We start from the raw sequence: 18,231 nt of genomic DNA on the forward strand, positions 1-18,231 counted from the left end.
CTCATGCCGTGGAACGAGTCCATGCTTCACAACTGCCTTGGGTATTGGGAGAGAGCATCATTAGTAGTTTTAAAACACAATTATACAAAGAGTTGTGTGGTATAACAAAAAAATATAACACTTTTTAAAATTTTGAGAATCATAACCCTGTAACCTATCGGGCAAATTATTTTGTTGAACCTAAAATGTTTTCTTAATACAATGATGGCTCCAAATAAACTGGTTTATTATACAACCTGTGGAAAAACCCTTCTTTAAAATGACCCTCCTGCCATTCTGGGGATTTGGTCTGTGGGTACCTGTACAATATTGCTGCGGATGTTGCTGCAGTCCTGGTGGAATGAGAGTTGGAACATCAGTGTCTATTCCTGCCATTTTGAGCCACCTTGATATAGTTTGAGTCGTGACCCTATCATGCAGTTTCTTGTAAGAGATAAACAACTCCATACTCTGACCTCGAATGTTCCGAGTATATGCTATGTATTGTTAGATGTGTCTTGTTATACACAGTCGTTTGCCATATGGGTGTACCATAAAATCAAACCCTAGACCCGAGGAACCCGATCTGTTTTCTTTTATTAAATCCTGTATGACAACACCAGTTTCTCGGTGAGATGATCAGGGAGTCCAGGCTCTGTTTGCTTAATGGCTGGACTTGTTGTGCGGTAAATAACACCATGAGCATAACCATCTTCCTGGTCTGTTACTGAGGTGACAACGCTGTTATGAGCTACAAGCTCCTCAGCATGTTGAGAAAACAACACCCACGTCCCAGATTTCGGAGTACCTGGTTTGCTTACCAGGGGTGCGCTCCCACCGCGTGCCATTCCGATCCTTGTGATAGGTAATTGGAGAGTGCACTTGTGGCACTATTAATGGCACTGTAGCTCCATCGATTATCCTAATGGAGGCTTGTTAAAATCCCAATACGGCCAGAATGTTTTTGGCCGAGATTGTTGTCCAAGCAGTATATGCCCCATTTCTTGATGTGTCCAAGGTACTGCTTCCGTGTTGACAGTCTTAGTGCAGATGAGATGAGATTCATCGTCCTGTCTGACAGTATAGTGGGTCTGTTAGACTCTACAAATCAATAAATCCATAGTGTTATGGCATGGAGTCTCCAGTCACTGGATAAATCAACAATTTTTTGGCAATGTTCATAGGGAACATGGTTCTAACACCATCCCCTGTAAGACTGAAATACCATGATTGCTTGGTTTATGTAAGGACAAAATGCCCTTCTGGTGTATGATGTACTGTGGTTATTGGGATGAGAAAAAACCCTATCAGATAACCCTGAATACTGCTGAGATTATATGAATCTGTAGTGATTATATACCATACATAACTGTAGTGTTGCAACCTCCCCTACCCTCGTAGGTCCCTATTTTAACAGAAGAAAATAAGGTTCTGGTTTAATATTTCTTGTTCAGGGTTGTGTGGGAGGTTTAGGCTTCCGCATCTTCCAGGGTGGCCGCCCTGGCCATACCCTAAAACGGATCCTGCAGGTTATATTGATTTCTGACACTGCTACTGGTATGAACCACATTTTTTATGGCCTTGCCTGTGGCTGGTATCATGCTCCAAAATAGGCCCTTGCGCTGGCCTTAATGAGCCCCAGTGTCTGGCTTAGTCCACACACGGTTCTTTGTTTGCAAATGGTAGCATTATTGGGGTCCTAGTGCTGGCTGAATGGCCGCCTTCCACTTGTAGTTCAGGTCATATTGCATATTATTAAACAGATCTAGTGCGTCTTGATGGTCTTTGGTTACCTACGTTTAGTCCAGGGTGCTGGTGTATGCTATGATGCCTTCCGTCAATCCCTTGAAGGTTCTCTGGATCTTGAGGTCCTGGTTCCTGATGTTCGTCCATATGCTGCCAAATGCATTGGTTTACACTGGGCACCTGTAATGCCTCACCGTTGCCAGGTGGCCTGGCACAGCTGCTTCCATCTATTCCTTTAACCTGGCTTCAACGCTCTCAGCACTCCTGGCTGCTCCTTTATCGTAGACCCCTGGGACCGACCCCCGTACTGACGGTACTGGTCCCTAGTGGTCGTTGCAGCCGGCCAACCCCACTCTAATGCCCTCAATTCTGGGCACTCCTACTTATATGGTCCTTAGCTAAGGGACATATAAGACATTAAAACTGATGATAACAGCTACTATAGTTTTTATTTAATATATATGGTCCGTAGATAAGGGGTGTATCAGATATTAAACTGATAAGAACAGATACTACACTTGATCTTAGCCAAAAAGCCGAGAAGCGATTATTGTAACTAAAACCCCGATGGGACTGACCCTGGTACTCACATACTGGTCCCTTGTAGTAGATTGCAGCCAGTCAACTGCAAAGTCCTTTGCTGCCGAGAAATGAACTTTCTCACCATGCTGGAGCGAAGTTGGGCACAGGTGTTTTTCCCCCCTCCGGGAATCGATGTGCCCATGCTGCTCCTGCCGTTGCCAGCTCCTCACGAAGTGCCAGCTGCCACTGCTGCTGCCTGTGCTGCTGCCGCTGTCTGTGCTCCTGCCGCTGTTAGTGCTGCTGCAGCTGCCGGTGCTGCTGCAGCTGCCGGCTCCCACTGCCGCTGCCGCTGCCGCTGCCGCTGCCGCTCCTCCGTGGTTCTCCCGCCGGCCTTACATGGACCTGGTCCATGTCTGCACCTAGAAGGTAAGTTGAAGGAAACGCAGGGTCTCTTACCTGCTGTTCCCGACTTTCCTTCTCCCGCTGGTGACCGTCGTTCCCTGTGTCGGGTTCGAGCCGCTTGGACCGACCCCGGTGTTCACGGGCCTGGTCCTTCGCGGCAGTTCCGCAGCCGGTAACCCCGGCTGTTCCTATGGATCCCCTGGACCCTGGGCCTTACCTTTTGAAGAAGGTTTTCAGCCCGGACGTCCCGTTCCGACTCCATAAGTGCCGCTGCACTCGCTGAGCGTTCCGAGCCCCTCGCTGGTCCGAGCTGTCTGTCCCGCAGCCTCTGCGCTGGCTGCTACCGACTGCTCCCAAGCCAGTCTCGTTTGAGACTGGCATAGGGACCTTTTTTACTTTGCTTCCCGCCCGGCCGAGAGGTGAATTTTGCCGGTGCGGGAGCAAAGTCGGGCTCAGGTTGTTCCCCTCCAGGGAAACTCGTGCTGTTGCTGCTGCTGGCTGCTCGCCCTCCACGGGTCTCCCCGCCGGCTTTCCGCAGCCACCTAAAAGTAAGTAGAAAAAAAGGAACGCAGAGTCTCTTACCTGCTGTTCCCGACTTTCAAATTCTCCCGCTTGGGGAACGCCGTTCCCCCCTGTGTGACTCGTTGCAATGCGTGTAGCGATATGACACGCATGCGTGGAAGCGGGGTTCTTCACGAAGTCACTCACGTGACTCCGAAGTAAAATTACTATTTCCTTCTATTTATTTATCTTGTCTTTGTTTACCTTGTATTATTTTCTATCACATTAGATTGAATTCATTTTTTGATCATGTATAAGCTTTGAGTGTTTGTCCAAAAAATTGAAGCTATTCTCACTGGATGATTGATGTTATATTATTTTATGGCCTTTTTGTAGGAGCAGTGAATTTTTTGCTAGGTGAGAGTATTTTATTCCTGCAGTTTCAGATGGATTTGTTTTTGGCAAATTTGTATTTGATTGGATTTGATTGGATTTTGTTGGGAACAAGTATTAACGTGTATGAATAAAACATGATCATTTGTACAACGTATGACTGTTCAAATTTCTTCCTTGCTGAGAGCTTTCTGAGAATAGCATGTGTATTGGAATCACATTGCTCCAAGAACCATTAGAGCAGGTCACAGCCTCTGTCCATTGTGTTCTGAAAGATTCAGTTTACTAATTCCTGATTACCAAACAGAGGTCCTCAGGTCAGCAACAAATGCTTATGATTGCCAACAGCTGAAATTACTTGGCAGGAACAAATTTCTTTGCATACTAAATCAACAAACACAAAGTGGGAGAGGATCCTTTTGGGTGGAAGAATTAGCAAAACTTTCAGCAACGCATTTAGATGTTTAGAAAATCAATCCTGCTTCCTGCTCTCAGAGAATGGGGAATTAACCTTGTGAACCTATGCTGCACTCCCTCAATAGCAAGAATGTCCTTCCTCAAATTAGGGGACCAAAACTGCACACAATACTCCAGGTACACAATACTGCCATTGTCTATGTATCTGCCATACCCTGTTTCAGTTCAGATGCTTACCAAAACATAAATTATCCATAAATTGTACAAGACAGTGAAAAGAAAAATAATGTGCGATGAAATCAAGACGTTAGATCAAACAGCCCAAACCCCAGTACAACCCGTTCCACCTTAATCCCTCTGCCTGCGATGGTTTTGAACCATAATCTCCTCTCAGCCTTCGCTCCTGCTAAAAGACATTCTCCAGTATTGCAACCAAACTTCCAGGTCGCAGGGCTGTTCTAAGCAATAGACACAAAATGCTAGAGTAACTCAGCGGGGCAGGCAACATTCCCAGAGAGAAGGAATGGCCGATGTTTCAGGTCGAGACCCTTCTTCAGACTGAAGAAGGGGCTCGATCAAAAACGTCACCCATTCCTTTTCTTCAGAGATGCTGCCTGTCCCGCTGAGTTACTCCAGCAATTTGCGTCTACCTTCGCTGTAAACCAGCATCTGCAGTTCCTTCCCACATTGTTCTAGTAAATCTTGTCTGCGCTCTCTGCCGTGCTTCCTTGCTGTATAGTGCAGTGCCCAATATCCCAGCCTTAATGACACCAATGTTTTAACAAAGTTCGACACAACCTCCTGGCCTTTGTACCCAGCAGCACCTTCAGTTACAAACCTGTGCAAATGGTTGGCATTGTTGATACTGCATATTTGGCATAGTGTATATACTGCATAGTGGAGTATCTTGCTCCGCTCTATGATCTTTGGCCAGTTGCATCCTCGAAGGGGCGGGGGATCTATGTGACATGTGATTTGCTGCCCGCCATCCGGGAGGGGATGGGGATGGGATCCATCTGTGCACGTGATAGATGTGGCCCGCACGCCATCCGCTTACAGATGTGCGTCCCAGCCCATCTGCAGAACAAGGTTGCCCACCCCTGCTCTATAGAGACAAAGAACGCAAAGAAACCAGTTACAGTATTTTTTCAAACAATATTATTATTGTTATTAGAAATGCTGCAGAATATTTAGCAGTATCCATCAGTCCTGAGAAAGAATGTCACAGCCCGGCTTTGATGGTCGCTGGTTATACATAAAACCATGTGGAACATCTGCTGGAATGTCACATTCCCTACAGTCCAATACCTGCGCCAATGAATAAGTTATAGCTAGATAAGTATTTAGCTTTCTGTGAAAAGCAACCACTGGTGCTTAAATTTACACTGTGAGTAACCCTCAGCAAATGTGGGATCAAGAGTCAAGAGTTAATAGCCATGGGTTTGTCATTATGTTCCAACTATGGAACAATGAAATTGTTACTAGAAGCAGTGTAAGAGGCCTGTATTTGCTATATGTACAGATAATATATAATAAACAAAATATATATCAATATATTAATACCATAATACCAGCATGGAAAACTTGAAGTCCTTACTGAGACCAAAACCTGTCCATAGATGATCATAACTCAATTGCTGCCCACCTGTATCCGAGCAGAGCTGTCTGCTCCAATGCAGCCCCCTGTGCAGTCATTCATGTGGAGTGAGTGTCCCAGAACTGCAGTATGTTTGATCAGGTATCATTCAGACAAGCAGCCAACTAAATTCCCCTTTGATAGTTGGTGATGTCCTTTCTACATATCTACTGCTGATAGCTCACTTATTTCATGCTAGGCAGTGTTCAAGAACGTGAAGGTTGTTGAGAAGAAGAAGGTTGTTTTTGAACCTATGCCTTCTTCCCGATGGTAGGAGCGTTGAGAGCATTGCCGGGTTGATGTGGGCCTTTGATGATATTGGCTGCATTGCAGGTCTGTTTTCAAGTGGTTTGAGATTGCACTAAGCTAGTCTACATGCCTGCTCGACATGCATGAAATAAGTGAGTCTTCAGCAGTAGATATGTTTGTCATTGGCAGGGGAGCAGAAAGGTCAACATTATGTATGTGTCTTGTTTCACATTTTAATTGATCGTAGTGCTGTGAAGCACCTTTGGTTCTACTACAGTGGGTCTGCTGTATCTTTCAATCAATCTTCAACAATGTTCCTGTCCACACTGACTGACAACCCCACAGTGTCTGGTGGTTGAGGGGAAGGGTGGGTTGAGGGCAGGGGTATAAATCCTGGGGGGACACTCCCCCCTCCCCCCCACCTGATTCGAGAGGTGGGGACGATCCCCTCCCATGTTTTGTAATCCGGACTTTATCAGCTGCTTTCTAAGGGCTGATAAAGTCCAGAACTAGGGGCCAATATTTAAGAATAAGGGGTAAGCCATTTAGAATGGAGACAAGGAAACACTTTTTCTCACAGACAGTGGTGAGTGTGGAATTCTCTGCCTCAGAGGGTGGTGGAGGCAGGTTCTCTGGATGCTTTCAAGAGAGAGCTAGATAGGGCTCTTAAAAATAGTGGAGTCAGGGGATATGAGGAGAAGGCAGGAACGGGGTACTGATTGGGGATGATCAGCCATGATCACATTGAATCACACTGCTGTCTTTAAGGGCCAAATGGCCTACTCCTGCTCCTATTGTCTATTGTCGATTGTCGATTGTCTATTGAATTGTATTGTATTGTATTGTATTCAAATTTATTGTCATTGTCTCAATTAGAGATAATAAAATTAATTTCCCTTTAGTCAGTATCATAAAAATAAATAAATAATAAATAGTAAAACGTATTAAAAAAATAAAATAGAATTTAAAAAAAAGCACAAACACAGAAAGTCCACGACGCAACACAACACAGTGGCACCAAGGTGAGGAAGGCACCATTGTCCAGCCAGCCTCCCCTCCGATCTTCTCAGGTGTTCATCCGTGGTTGGGGCCTTCCGAGCACCCGCAGTCGCCGCCCCGGGCGGCCCGATGTTCAGGCCCTCACGCCGGGCTGGTGGAACGCCGACGCCGAACCCCGACAGTGAACATCCTCCTCCTCAGCGGCCCGGACCTCCAGATCAGCCGCCTCCCGCAGCCGGAGTCCGCAGCTCCCGAGTCCGCTGGCCGAGCCGGGCAAAGTTGCAGGACCCCGCGTTGTTGATCAGCGCCGCCCGCATTGGGAGTCCGCAAACCACAGCTCCATGATGTCGGTGCAGCAGGTCCAGCACTCCGGGCTCCAGACGGCGACCCCCGGTAAGGCATCGCCAGCCCCGCGATGTTACAGCGCTGTCCCGCCGCTGCTGGAGCTCTGGCCGATCCCGGCAGGAAAGGCCGCGCCAATCCAGGTAGGTAGGCCGCTGTGGGGGGGGGGGGGGGGGGGGGGGCGAGGACGCGACCCCCCACTGAAGGACGGTATCCCCCACACCGTGCCCTCTTCCCCCACATAAAGACATTTAAAAAATCATAAAAAACACACATCAACATAACTAAATAAACAAGAAAACAAAAAGATAGGGCTGAAGGTGGAGGCTGCTGGCACCAGCGCCACCGGAAGTACAATATGGGGAATTGGACCATTCGCAGGGCCATTCAGCGCCCAGCGTGGCTTAAAATTAAAATGCTGCATCAAGGCGATCAAGGCTCCCGATGTTGAAGCCCCCGTCAGTCGATAAAAGACCCCGTGAAGGGCTGATTCAAACCCCACGATTCAGGGCAGACGAAGCTGCTGTTGCTGGAGTTTGGAGTCGTTCACCAACCAGATCAGCTCCCAATGTTACCGTCCACAGGCCCCACAGCCGAAGCCTCGTATGTGCGCTCAGCCGCCATGAATTTGAGACCTCGCATGTTTTGATAGCGATTTCCGTGCCTGGTTGGGGAGAGGAGGGAAACAAGGCATCACCAAGTATCGAAGGGGAATTTGGCTGCTTGTCCAAATGATACCTGGTCAAACATAGTTCTGCGACTCAGACTGCACTTGAATGACTGCACAGGGGGCTGCATTAGAGCTGACTGCTCAGCTCGGACACAGATGGGCAGCAATTTTTGGGAAACAGATGATCTGACAGAGTATTTATTTATAACTTGACTAAGTGGGACCCGTTGGGTCCCATGTTCACACGGGAGGGCTGGTCCCCCAACAAAATATTCAACCTCTCCACCAATTCCAATATTGGCGACCGGGGGGGGGGGGCTTTCTGGAGTGCTGGTGTGGGTTCTTGAGGTGGCAGCTCAGTCCCTCAAACCTGATCTGCTGGCAGCTCACTCACGGCTGGTGGGCTGGCAGTTGACTCATGACTATTCCTTGAAATTCCATTTCAAGCAAGGTGCAAGGCCACCAAAATTCAAGTGCAGTTTCTTACCACTATGGGCAGGGTGCAAGGCCACCGAATTCAAGTGCAGTTTCCAACCACTTCAAGCAGGGTGCAAGGCCACTATATTCAAATGCAGCTTCGTACCATTTCATGCAAGGTGAAACCACCATAAAACCACACAAAACACCAAACTCACAGTTCCGTAGACATTCAGTGTGTTCAGTTGATTCACAGCTCAGACAGAGTCATGACCTCTCCCTCCCCCATCATGCAGAGACTGAGGCACACCCACACTTCCGGGTTTTATAACCTCTCCCCCTCCGAACAGAAAAGATGTAGCTTTCAGGGCGTGATTGACAGGAGAGAGATTTGTTTCATTGACGGGAAGAATTCTCTGCACCTGCTCAGCGGAGGAGGGACTGAGTAAGATGGCCAAAAATCACAGACATAAGTGGCAGCGTTTTATCTAAAATCAATATACAGTGCAAACAGGAAATGTGCATTTGCAGTAGTGCCTTTTAACTTCAAGCCAAATCACCCAAGCCACCATTTGCAGTAAGTAGTGCCATTCAAGCCAAAGCACCCAAGCCACCATTTACTGTAAGTAATGCCTTTAAACTTCAAGCCAAAGGACCCAAACAACAATTTGCAGGCAGTGCCTTTTTACTTCAAACAAACCATATTTCCATTTTCAAACCACATTAAGGGTACTCACATTTGTGTAGACATTTGTTCAGTGTTATTCAGAGCTCAGAGAGACGTGACCCTTGGCTTCATCCATCTTGCAGAGACTGTGAGGCACACCACTTCCTGGTTTTATTGTCCCTCCCTCTCCCTCCAGCAGGCGCAGCAGAGAGAATGGTGATTTTTTTTAAACTTCAAGCCAAAGCTCCCAAGCCACTATTTGCAGTAATTAGTGCCTTTCAACTTCAAGCCAAAACACTCAAGCCACTAATTGCTCTGTGGTGCCTTTCAACCTCAAGCCAAAGCACCCAAGCCATCATTTGCAGTAAGTAGTGCCTTTCAACTTCATGCCAAAACACCCAAGCCACCATTTGCAGTAGCAGTGCCCTTCAACTTCAAGCCAAAGCTCCCAAGCCACCATTTGCTATAAGTAGTGCCTTACAACTTCAAGCCAAAGCACCCAAACAACCATTTGCAGGATGTGCCATTTTACTTCAAACAAACCATATTTTCATTTTCAAACCACATTAAGGGTACTCAAAGTTGTGTAGACATTTGTTCAGTGTTATTCAGAGCTCATAGAGACGTGACCCTTGGCTTCATCCACCCTGCAGAGACTCTGAGGCACACCACTTCCTGGTTTTACAGTCCCTCCCCCTCCCTCCAGCAGGTGCAGCAGAGAGAATGGTGATTTTTTTTAAACTTCTAGCCAAAGCACCCAAGCCACCATTTGCAGTAAGTAGTGCCTTTCAACCTCAACCCAAAGCACCCAAGCCATCATTTGTAGTAAGTAGTGCCTTTCAACTTCAAGCAAATAACCCAAGCCACCATTGGCATTAGGACGTGCCTTTTAACTTCAAGCCAAATTACCCACCACCATTTGCAGTAATTAGTGCCTTTCAACTTCAAGCCAAAGCACTCAAGCCACCATTTGCAGTAAGTAGTGCCTTTCAACTACATGCCAAAACACCCAAGCCACCATTTGCAGTAAGTAGTGCCTTTCAACTTCAAGCCAAAGCACCCAAACAACCATTTGCAGGCTGTGCCATTTTACTTCCAACGGACCACATTTTCATTTTCAAAGCACATTAATGGTACTCACAGTTGTGTAGACATTTGTTCAGTGTTATTCAGAGCTCATAGAAATGTGACCCTTGGCTTCATCCACCTTGCAGAGACTGCGAGGCACACCACTTCCTGGTTTTATAGTCCCTCCCCCTCTCTCCAGCAGGTGCAGCAGAGAGAATGGTGATTTTTTTCAACTTCAAGCCAAAGCTCCCATGCCACCATTTGCAGTAAGTAGTGCCTTTCAACTTCAAGCCAAAGCACCCAAGCCACCATTTGCAGTAAGTAGTGCCTTTCAACTTCATGCCACCATTTGCAGTAAGTAGTGCCTTTCAACTTAATGCCACCATTTGCAGTAAGTAGTGCCTTTCAACTTCAAGGCACCATTTGCAGTAAGTAGTGCCTTTCAATTTGTAAAGACGTGTCAAAACGCACTACGTCTTCACTACTGTTTTATTACTATTAACAATACCCAGATACATCACTGCCCTAGCTGTCCGAGGTCTGTCACCAGAGCTAGAGAGCGATCTAGAGGTGGGGTGGTTACAATTATACTGGTGATGTGGGGAGTGGTTAGTAGTGGTGAGGTCACTATGTTAAAGGAACATGCACTAGTCTACACAACTTTAAGCCAAAGCACCCACGCCACCATTTGCAGTAACTAGTCCTTTTCAACTTCAAACCAAAGCATCCAAGCCACCATTTGCAGTATGTAGTGCCTTTCAACTTCAAGCCAAAGCACCCAAGCCACCAGGTGCAGTAATTAGTGCCTTTCAACTTCAAGCCAAAGCTCCCAAGCCACCATTTGCAGTATGTAGTGCATTTCAACTTCAAGCCAAAAGACCCAAGCCACCATTTGCCTTAAGTAGTGCCTTTCAACTTCAAGCCAAAGCTCCCAAGCCACCATTTGCAGTAAGTAGTGCCTTTCAACTTCAAGCCAAAGCACCCAAACAACCATTTGCATGTAGTGCCTTTTTACGTCAAACAAATCATAATTTCATTTTCAAACCACATTAAGGGTACTCACAGTTGTGTAGACATTTGTTCAGTGTTATTCAGAGAAGAGCCGTGACCCTTGGCTTCATCCATCTTGGAGAGACTGAGTGAGGCACACCATTTCCTCGTTTTATAGTCCCTCCCCCTCCCTCCAGCAGGGGCAGCGTATAGAATGGTGAATTTAAAAAATATATATTATATCTCTCTGATTTGTGATTGATAGGAAAAATCCTCCGCACCCGTAAGGCGGAGGAGGGGGGCTCTGAGCGAGGTGGCCAAAAATGACAGCCGTAGGTAGCGGCGTTCTGTCGGACATCGCAGCACAGTGGGCCAAAAGCAGTCATGATCAGAGATTTAGTAATATAGATGTAATGTTTCAATCAGCATTGTTAATTAATTAACAATGTTAAGGATGTAACTCATCACTGTGCCATGAATAAATTTGAATGTGCCTCTTCGAAGTCATTAAAATATATAATTAATAGCATGCATCCAAAGCAAATACTTGAGAGACGGCACTATTCACATCAGCCAATTACAATACCTGTCTATTACAGTCTCTACCATCTCTGGCTCAGTCACACTACTAATTTTTTAATTAGTCCTCATAAGAATTAGCATTAAACTCTAATTGCATGTGGGGGTGTCAAAGAGAGGCCTTCTGGAAGTCATATGATTAGCGACCATGCATGTTTCCTTATTCACTGCTTTACTTGCTTCTTCAAAATATTCAATTAGTTGCATCAGGCGTGACCCGTGTATGAAAATGTGATTACAGATCTGCATCAGTGTTCACTCCAGCAGAGGGGAAGCAGTGGGTTGTAAATCAACCATGAGAGAGATGACAGTGACAGAGTATCCTGAAGCTGGAATACCAAGCAAAGTACTTCCAGTTCTCACTGATCAGCTGCACCTGACACAAACATTGTGCTGTACCATCCCCTATTACCAACACAGGTTCAGACGAAGTGGGCCACCAGTTCCTCTTTAGTTCCACCAGTCGGTGGTCATTGAGGTACATCGTTTTACTCTTTTTGGCCACCGGTATTATTAATGCCCTTTTAGAACAGGTCGAAACCTCAAACCTCAGCAATGAGAGGCTGTCGATGTCCGCAAAAACTCCATCCAGTTGATCTGCAGAGGCGTTAAGAACAGGGCCAGGGATACCATCAGGTCCAGTCACTTTTTGAGGGTTTGCCCTCCTGAAGGATTTTCTGATGACAGCCTCTGTGACTGAGATTGTAATACCTTCGGAGGCTATGGGGGCCTGGGATGGCACATCATGGTTCTCCCTATCAAAGCATGCGTAGAATACATATAGATCATCTTGGAGTGAAGCTTCATTGTCGCTTTGTAGGAAGTGATGGCATGCAAGCCCCAACATAGCCCCAACATAGCCCCTCATCCTCCGATTCGGAGTGAAAGTCCCTTTTAGCCTTTTTGATGGGCTTATCAAAGTCAGGTCTGTGCAATCATTGCTGAGGGTTCACTCTTCAGTCGCTGCCTATGTGCCGGAAGAAAGAGCACTGCTGAGTGGTGGGCTTTCCCACATTGACGGTGAGGGATGGAGCGGTGTGCATTCTTGATGGTGGTATAGCAGTGGACAAGGGCGTTTGCTCCTCTGGGGCTGCCAATTTATTCTCCCCGCACGCCTCTCACTCATGCACTAGGGGTAATTTACAGTGGCTGATTAATCTTAGTCTGCACGAGTTTGGAATGCAGGAGGACACTGGAACACAAGGATGAAATCCATGCAATCACCCGGGGGAATATGGGACTGCATGTGGACAGCACCAAAGTGTCACTGGAGGTGTGCAGCAGCAGCAGCAGCAGTTTTACTAGCCATGCCAATGTGCCATCCAACGAATATCAAGCTATGTAATGCCCCTGTCCCACTTAGGAAACCTGAACGGAAGCCTCTGGAGACTTTGCGCCTCACCCAAGGTTTCCGTGCGGTTCCCGGAGGTTGCAGGTGGTTGCCAGAGGTTGCAGGTAGTGGAAGCAGGTAGGGAGACTGACAAAAACCTCCGGGAACCTCCAGGAACTGCACGGAAACCTTGGGTGAGACACGAAGTCTCCAGATGAACAAATAGGAACAAATTCCTATTTGTTGGTGATTAGAGTCAGGTGGTTGGTTGCTGTGTGTGAATGTAACAGAGTACAGGGTGGAACAGGGGATTTAGGTCCTCTAATACAGAAATTGTGGACCCATGTGGTTAAAAGAACATTTTGAAGTCCTGAGCCATAGTTGTAACAGGTCATTTTTAAGCATGAGTTAACATTCAGGGAAAGCCAGGTGAAAGAATCTCCTGAAACCTAAAAGTTCTAGTTGCTATGCTTTTAAGGAACAGAGATTCTAAAGAATAATCAGGTTCAAGTTCAATAGCCTCATGGGATGGAAATCTTAATATTTTGGATATGGACAAACGGTTCCTTCAAATTATCTATTTACAAGTAGGAGTACAGTTTAAGTGACAAGACTAGTTATGAATATTCAAACAACTCATTTGAGTCAAAATAGTTTGTGTTAATCTTCTAAAAACTTGCAGCAATGAAAGAAAACACAGACATCCGAAACATATTTATTTTACAACAACATGGAGGCATGGCTCTCTGGCCACACTGACACCACAGGTATTGATGGACAGAACAAATATAAAAATAATCAGTTTTGAGGTGATAGTTTGCAGAATAGCCATTCTGAAACTTCCCCTGTGATTGTAGTAGGGGGAGAAAGCTGGAGACACGTTCCACCTCCGTCCTGCTAATGTGGATGGGGGTGTGCGTGCTGCCCCTAGACTTTGTGAAGTCTACAATGAGCTCCTTGGTCTTCTTGGAGTTAAGGGCCAGGTTGTTGTCAGCGCATCATGCTGCTAGGAGCTGGACCTTCTCCCTATAGGCTGACCCATCATTGTTGCTGATGATGTTGTATGATGATGGTGTTAGTACCATATACAGGTGTGCAGTCGTAGGTGAAGAGGGAGTAGAGGAGGGGGCTCAGCACACAGCCCTGTGTGAAGACAATTCTTCTGAATGTTCTGACTATTATGGGACCATGACCCCGAGTTTAAATATTGGTAACAAGTATAGTTACTTCTTAGTGTATTAACATGTCTTTTACCTTAAATTCATACTGAATCGTTATTAAACCTCTATGACTATCAGAGAGATCTAAAGGCGAGTGGTGAATCTCTGGAATTCTCTGCCGCAGAGGTAGTTGAGGCCAGTTCATTGGCTATATTTAAGAGTGAGTTAGATGTGGCCCTTGTGGCTAAAGGGATCAGGGGGTATGGAGAGAAAGCAGGAACAGGATACTGAGTTGGATGATCAGCCATGATCATATTGAATGGCGGTGCAGGCTCGAAGGGCCGAATGGCCTACTCCTGCACCTATTTTCTATGTTTCTATGTTTCTATGTTTCTAAAAAGACGTGACAGCTGCCCAGGTTGGGCATTGGTTTCTATACTAGATAGTTCTAGACAGTTCTAATTGCATTAAAGTATTTATAGATAAGGACATGAGAAAGCACTGGCAGATATGATTGAGGAGAATCCAAAGATATTTTATATTAAGGAAAACAGGGTAACCAGAGAGAGAATAGGGCCCCTCAGGAACTAAAGTGGTCTTCTACATGTGGAGCCACATGAGATGGGGAAGGTCATCAATGAATATTTCTCCTCTGCTTTTGCAACTGAGCAACCTGGGCAAGTTAATAGCGATGTCTTGGGGACACTCCATATTCCAGCCAAGAAGGTGCTGAATGTACTAGAATGAAAATAGATGAATCTCCCGGGATTGAATAGCTATACCCGAGAGCACAGTTGGAAGCTAGAGAATAAATTGCAGGAGCGCTGGATGATGTATATGAATCGTCATTAGCTATAATTGAGGTGTCAGAAAAACTGTAGGGTAGCTACTGTAACAACTCTATTTATAGAGGGCTGCAAGATAAACCTGGCAACTATTGGCCAATAAGCCGAACATCAGTGGTAAGAAGTGTTTAAGAAGGAACTGCAGATGATGGAAAATCGAAGGTACACAAAAATGCTGGAGAAACTCAGCGGGTGCAGCAGCATCTATGGAGCGAAGGAAATAGGCAACGTTTCGGGCCTAAACCCAAAGTTACTTGATAGGATTCTGAAGGATAAGATATACATGCACATGGAAAAACTGGGGTTGATTAGAAATAGTCAGCATAGTTTAGTGCATGGGATATTGTATCTCACAAATTTTGTTGAATTTTTTGAAGAAGGTTTATGAGGGCAGAGTCATTTAATGCAGTCTTGCATCTGCAAGACCTTTTATACAGATCTGCATTGTAGGCTATGCTGGAAGGTTAGATCGCATGGGATTGAGGGAGAGTTAACTAACTGGACATGGAATTGGCTTGGTGACAGGAAGCAGAGGAAGGCGATGGAAGGTATATTTTTTTGGACTTAAGGAATATGATGTTCCATGTCTTGGTATTCATGCTAGATCTATTGCAATTTAGCATTTGTAGCAATAATTTGAATGAGAATATATAAGGAATGATTAGTAAGTTTGCAGATGACTCAAAAATGGGTGGTATCATAGAGAGTAAAAGATAGCTCTGGCAAATAATATATAGGAACATTCAAAGGGATTTGCATTTTGAGAAATCAAACCATGGGCAGGACCTTCACGGTGAATGGCAGGGTCCAGGAGAGTATTGTACAGCAGAGGGATCTAGGAGTGCAGGTACATAGTTCCTTGAAAATGGCATTGCGGATAGAAAAGGGAAGATAGCTACATAGAGTGGTTAAGTAGGCTTTCGTGACATTGGCCTTCGTCAGTCAGGGTGTTGAGTATAGCAGATGGATGTTATGTTGCTGTTATACAAGATGTTGGTGAGGTTCACTTTTGGTCATCCTGCTATAGGAAGGATTTTGTTAAGCTGGCAGAGAAGATTTACAAAGATCTTCCAAGATTTGAGGGTCTGTGTTATAGGGAGAGATTCTTGTAATGGACTTTATTTCATGGAGAGCATGAAGAGGAGGGGTGATCTGATGAAAGTGAGGGGTGATCTTATAGAGGTGTATAATATCATGAAGGGAATAGATAGTGTAAATAGGTAGATGGAACAATCCATGCAAAACCAGAGACAAAACTGTAGGAGCCCTGAATAACATATATGAACCATGTGTAGATGCTGGTTTACACTGAAGATACTGTAGATACAGTACAAAAAGCTGGAGTAACTCAGCAGAACAGACAGCATGTCTGGATAGAAGAAATGGGTGTTGTTTCAGGTGGGCACCCTTCTTCAGGTGCCATAGAGGGAGTGCAGAGAAGGTTCACCAGACTGATTCCTGGGATGTCAGGACTGTCTTATGAAGAAAGACTGGATAGACTTGGTTTATACTCTCTAGAATTTAGGAGATTGAGAGGGGATCTTATAGAAACATACAAAATTCTTAAGGGGTTGGACAGGCTAGATGCAGGAAGATTGCTCCCGATGTTGGGGAAGTCCAGGACAAGGGGTCACAGCTTAAGGATAAGGGGGAAATCCTGTAAAACCGAGATGAGAAGAACTTTTTTCACACAGAGAGTGGTGAATCTCTGGAACTCTCTGCCGCAGAGGGTAGTCGAGGCCAGTTCATTGGCTATATTTAAGAGGGAGTTAGATGTGGCCCTTGTGGCTAAGGGGATCAGAGGGTATGGAGAGAAGGCAGGTACGGGATACTGAGTTGGGTGATCAGCCATGATCATATTAAATGGCGGTGCAGGCTCGAAGGGCTGAATGGTCTACTCCTGCACCTAATTTCTATGTTTCTATGTTTCTATGTTCAGACTGAGAGTTAGGGTAGGGAGACACAAAGATAAGGAAGTGTAAGGTGTGAGAATGAGACATCAGTGGGCATGAGGTTCAAGGACAATGTATAATATATCATTGTTAGCTCGGAGAAGGTGACAACGAAGCAGATCATAAAACCATGGTTGAGGTTGACAGGCAACCACAATTGGGTAGTATCGCAGGCAACAGTGGGTCCCTCCCCAATGAGTTCAAAGGATTATATGCCCACTTTGAACATAAGGTTGGTGGAGAAACATCACCCATAATTACTAACGAGCAATTAGTTAATCCATAAAGGTGAAGGAAGGTTTATTAATGGAATACAAGGAAATGGGTTTGTATAGGGGTGGTGTTGACAATAGATAATAGACACTAGGTGCAGGAGTAGAGGCCATTCGGCCCTTCGAGCCAGCACCGCCATTCAATGTGATCACGGCTGATCATCCCCAATCAGTACCCCGTTCCTGCCTTCTCCCCTGACTCCGCTATTTTTAAGAGCCCTATCTAGCTCTCCCTTGAAAGCATCCAGAGAACCGGCCTCCACCGCCCTCTGCGGCAGATAATTCCCCAGACATGTGGAGCAGCCATGATCTTGCTGAATTGAAAAGCTGACTTACTTTCTCCTCTTTCTGAGATCTTCTGACTTCAGTAACTGTATATACTGTATATACAGAGTAAATTTAACATTACTGCAATTTGAACATGGATGCTTACTTTAAAGGCCACGAGCCAGGTGACAATGATATGTGCCATTTCCCTGCAGTGAGGTCACACGATAACTGTAGACACAAAATACTGGAGTATCTCAGTGGGGCAGGCAGCATCTCTGAAGAGAAGGAATGGGTGACGCTTCGGGTCGAGACCCTACTTCAGACCTGAGATCCTGTCTCGACCCGAAACGCCACCCATTCCTTCCAGAGTTGCACCAGCATATCGTGTCTACCTCCAATTTAAACCAGCATCTGCAGTTCTTTCCAACACACAAAAAACTGTATTTCCCTCACGAACAAATATTATTTCTAATGTTGGTACACAGATCAGGTGCACAGTTAATTGATAAAATCAAACATTCAACCATAATCCATTAAATACAATGTAATGATTAGTATTATCTGCACAATTGAGTGAAGATTATCCACAGTTCATGCGGAAATGTACACAATCTTGAATGAAAGCCAAAAATATATTTAAGATTTCTAAACAAAGCACATTATTTAATGACATATACAAATATGCTCAGGTATTCTCAAATAAAATGGCTTGTGACAATACATTTGGTGAGTCACCTGCCTATTTAATACATGTTTCACGTCCTGAATTAATAGTCCATTGTAATGAGTCAAAGATAATCTGTCTTCATTCTGTTTCACTATGCA

The 18,231-nt window shown here is 45.4% G+C and overlaps 1 pseudogene; it reads right to left on the minus strand.

Annotated features, from left to right (window-relative positions):
* Positions 1 to 2,165: 2,165 nt before the first annotated feature.
* LOC129715697 (U2 spliceosomal RNA) lies at positions 2,166 to 2,273 on the minus strand (annotated as a pseudogene).
* Positions 2,274 to 18,231: the final 15,958 nt, after the last annotated feature.

This window comes from Leucoraja erinacea, unplaced genomic scaffold, assembly GCF_028641065.1.
Source record: "Leucoraja erinacea ecotype New England unplaced genomic scaffold, Leri_hhj_1 Leri_132S, whole genome shotgun sequence".
In the NCBI taxonomy this organism is placed as follows: Eukaryota; Metazoa; Chordata; class Chondrichthyes; order Rajiformes; family Rajidae; genus Leucoraja; species Leucoraja erinaceus.